We start from the raw sequence: 4609 nt of genomic DNA on the forward strand, positions 1-4609 counted from the left end.
AGCCCCCACCTCAGCCCCGGCCCCGTACCAGCCAGGCCCCTCGGGTTCTCTTTCTTTCTCTTTTTTTTAAATGTCGAAATAAACTTCTTACAAATGACCAGGCGCCTGTCAGCGCTCGCGTCGGTCGGTCTGCGCTCAGCCCTTTTCTCCTCCACCCCTCTTTAAGCCACTTCCCTCTCTTGGGACTTCGTTTGCTTACATCCTCAATAACGAAATATTTTTGTCCCTTTCTCTTCTTCGGTGCTGTGGTGGTGTGGAGGGGTCCCCGATTGGACACGCTGGGGACTTGGGCAGGGTCTCCCCTTCCTGGCCTCAGTCTTCCCGTCTCTACAATGAGGCGAGCCGGCTGCCCGGCTCCCCCCACTTCCTCTCCGTCTGGTTCCCTTCCAGCTCCCAGCCGGTCCGGAGGGCTGGCGGCGGGGGAGGGGCAGGAGCTAGTGCTCGGGCCCCGCTCTGCTGCGGGCCGGGCTGCGGTGCCCTCGCTGAGCCGACTCATCTGGCTGCGACAAGGGGGCCAGCAGCTGGTGACCGGCCCGCCGGGCGCGGGCCCGACAGATGGGCTCCGAGGCTGCTTGCTGCCCCCACCCCGCGCCCTGGCCAGGCTCGGGCTCCGGAAGCTTCGGCCTCCCGCGCTGCGTGGGACCTGACGCGCCTTTGCTGTGAACCTGACACCGCATCGGGTAACCCCCCACTCCCGCATCTTCTCACTTCTTCCTTTACCCCGGGAGTAAATTGGGAATGAGACCCACAGGGGCTCCAAATCCCAAGTCTGCCTCCTTCCCCCACTCCTTTCCGCCCCGTGGTTCCAGGATCTCAGGGGAGTGGATTTTAGTCCCAAGCCACATTCAAAGGCCAAGGTCACCTCCTGAGGACGTTCCCTCTTTGGAGAGAAGGGCGCAGGTGCTCTCCTCCCACATACCACTGCAGCCCACTGACCCCCAAGATGGAAGAAACGTGGGCTGGACGTTTCGGGCTAAGTTGAGCCCCCTCCAGTTTTCTGGCAGGGCTGCTCTGGGAGAGCGCTGCCTTGCCAAGAACGGGTGGGGGCACACACCCCGGTGAAAATCAGACTCATGCCCGGTCTGCTACTGTTTCCTCCCCACCCCCAACACACTCACACCATGCTTTTCTTTCCTGGGATGGTGAGGGTATTATTCTAATTTTGCAAAATGCACAGCAGCTACTGAAGTCAAGGAGCCCCTCGGCTTTTGAGTTCTTTTGCATGTAAATGGGGGTTGGTAAATCCCCAGCTCTGGCTGTGGTGGGGGGTGAAGGGGGATTGTCCCCAACTCTGGGTTAATGAAGTGGGAAAGGAGTCTCTCATAGCCTCCTGCAAACAAAACCCCCCATGCAACAAACCCTGCCCAAATCCTACATGGATTGACTTAAACCCAGGGGATAAGTGCTTTAAATTAATCTCATTGAATAAGAAGGAGACCAAACAAAACTCTTTAAAATCATATTAAAAATCTATCAAAGGACAACTTGCACTGGTGTGCTTTTCATTTTGTGAAAGTGAAGGAGGTAGACAAGAGCAACCATCCTTACATTTACACAGCAGCAGTGTAAATCACAGACACATTCTTAACTATGTAATTGTCCTTGTACCTCAGAGGCGATTTCATATCTTACATTAATGAAGAACAAGGCTCTCCTACAAGTTTATAATTACAATATTTTAAATTGTCCTGCAGTTCCCATCTATAATAATAACTTTACAACCTTTGCAGTGAGGTGGGCTTTTACTTTCATCCACTTAGAAGGCTAAATTGGTTTCTCTGTTCCCAACCCTGGGGCTGGGTGAACTCTCATTTAAAATAGGAAAAAAAAAGAACATGAGCCCTCAAGCAGGCAGAACAATAGCAGAGGCACGAAGAGGCATCTTAGCTGCTCCCACTGGCTTTCTCCCCCTTACAAACCTTGCCTTGCCAGGGTGGAAGGCTACAAAGTTTAAAAGAAGTTTAGCTTTCCCTACTAGCCTTCAGCTGCAAGGCTGCTGGGAATTTCTGAGAAGTCAAGCTGACTTTCAGGGTCCTCACTGTCCCCATACTGGCAGGCCTTGCTCTGGGTTTTTCCTGTGGTGGAGCAGATTAAGAGATAAGTGGTAACGGTCATAGAGGCAATTTACCACCACCAGTTAGTTAAGCATCCTTTGCAAGCAGGGCAACTTCTGTGAAACACTGTACATTTCTATCTAGGAGGCAACTGATGGATTTTAATGGCTTCCACTGACTTTATGTTGAGTGGCTCAAGTGCTAAATAGCGAGGCCACCCGCAGTCGGGAATACACCTCCCTTAAGGGGCTCTTGTTTACTCTTTTCCACCCTAAACCTCACTCACCTTCTTTCACTCTGGGGGTCTGGGGGCGTGTGAGGGGATCAAAGAAATCGACTGGGCTTTGCCAAAAAATGTCCTTTGCTGAGATTTGGTGGCTCTGCTTCTATAGGAGCAGGAGATGCCGTGAGCATTGCATCAGCCCTGACTTAATTGGATCACACACAGGCCCCCTCACTCACCAAGGGCTCCGTGTCCTTCAGTGCGTGAGAATGGGGGGCCCTTCTGAAGATGTGCAACCGCTAAGGGTTGCAAACACGAAGATGTTTTGGGTTAAAAAAAGGCATTCTCAAAGCCTATTGGGGAAAAAGCTTTAGGCTGAAATGTTCCGTTAAATGTCCAAGTTCTCTGTGATTTTAAACATGGGAAGTGTATGACAGAGAAATGGATAAGTTTGGGATATCAGAAAAAGGCACGATTAAAAAACACAAAATTAGAATATGTACAGTGGAATTACACTAAAGCTTTGCCTAATTGATGCCTGAAATGTATAATCTGTCAAGAGCTATGGCTAAGGAAGAGATTTATTTTTAAGGTTATTTAAGTTTAGATAATATTAACCCTAAATCTGCTAAATCCATGTTTCTTTATTAGCTGGTTTAATATATTGATTCTACTTAGAAACAGGCCTGCATAGCATCTATGGCAAGAAACCCTTACCTAAGTGTTAACAAATTAAGTGTAAGTTTCAATCTTGGAATTACAGTCACTTACACACTTTGCAAGATTCTAGCATTTCTCCCCCAGGAATGCAGAACTCTGCTGATATATCCTTTAATGGAATGAACACTCTGGAAAAAATGCAGGTTTTTCTCTTTGATCATCCCAAATCACTGGCATTAATCCTGTTTCCCACACAGCCGGGTTTTGTCTGTAAGTTTGAACCCTCTTTTTCTCATCCAAATCATGTGAACCATTACACATCAAAATAAAACAAAGGTGGCAGATTTGCCCAAAGTCAGCTTGACATGTGCTGTGGGGTTGTTTTTATTGTTGTTACAAATTTCACCAACTGTCCCTATTAATTCATATGTCACAGCCGACTCTAAGACGGTCATATTTTTCCTCATGCAGAAGATCAGTTCTTAGCAGGCTTATAGCTGCCCTCACCCCAGAGTCCTTCCTAGTGTGCTTTTAGCTGACATTTGCCTTGAGTCTGCCTGAGTGTGCCTGCCCGTGACCAGAGAGGGAACGGAGGCAAGGACGCTGAGCCCTCCTTGGTTTTCCGTGGAAAGGCCTGCCATGCCAGTCTCCCCATCCTCTCCTGGCCATTTCGGTCAGTTGGATCTGGAGTTTCTCCCTAAGTGCTGCCCCCACTCGCTGTCACAGGAATGTAAGGGGTGACAGAGGAAGAGGAAGAAGGAAAACAGAAGGAGAGAAAGAATGAAGAGCAAGTCCTAAGCGAAGGGGCTGAGGCTTTTTAACCCTTTCTCTTTTAGAGGCCTCTGGAGTTGCCCGTGTCCAAATCTTACATTTATTGAGAAATCAATACACCCCAGGGGTCCTCTTTTAAACCTCCCAGGAAACATAATGGGGAGGGGGGCAGTTGTGACTTGGGTCACAATACAAAGACCCCCAGACCTTTCCAGAAGATGAGATTGGATGGGGCGAGAGGAAAAAAAAAAAAAAAAACTCAGGGCACTGGTGTCTTTTGACTTCAAAGGCAAATAATAAAAAGGCAACAGTAAATCAATTAGCCTCGAGAGAATAAATTTTCAGTGGGCACTGAACAGGAAGCAATGCATGGAAATGGGACGTGATGTTTATAGCAACGTACTTACAGAAAATAAGAGGGCTCACGTGACTGAAAACACTGTAGGATTTTTGACTTGTATCAAAAACTCTTTTGGTTCTTAACAAAGCATTTGTACATAAAGAAAATGATTATTTGATAAATATATTTTTCTCTTTTCATAAAAGTTCAATTCCAATTTTTAAAACCTTACTTTACAAAATTCATGCCAATTATATACATTGATAGCACTAAAGTAAAACCATGAAGCTTCTTTAGGACACTGTTACAGGGCAGGAATGAAATCCCTTACAGGCCAGTGCAGAACACGTTAGGCTTCTACATAAGTCGTGAGGGCTCAATGTGATATATGGCAAACCGGCACCTGGGTCAAGTTAAATGCCTGGCACTGATGGAATCAATATAAGGTATATCTTATATAAGAAATAAATTAATTGGTTAATTCATACTCTGCTGACCCCCCACCCCCACTGATATCTATCAGGATCACCCCCTCCACCACCAAAGACAAGGGCTGTGGCT

Source organism: Trichechus manatus, unplaced genomic scaffold (assembly GCF_000243295.1).
Source record: "Trichechus manatus latirostris isolate Lorelei unplaced genomic scaffold, TriManLat1.0 scaffold00038, whole genome shotgun sequence".
NCBI classification, from domain to species: Eukaryota; Metazoa; Chordata; class Mammalia; order Sirenia; family Trichechidae; genus Trichechus; species Trichechus manatus.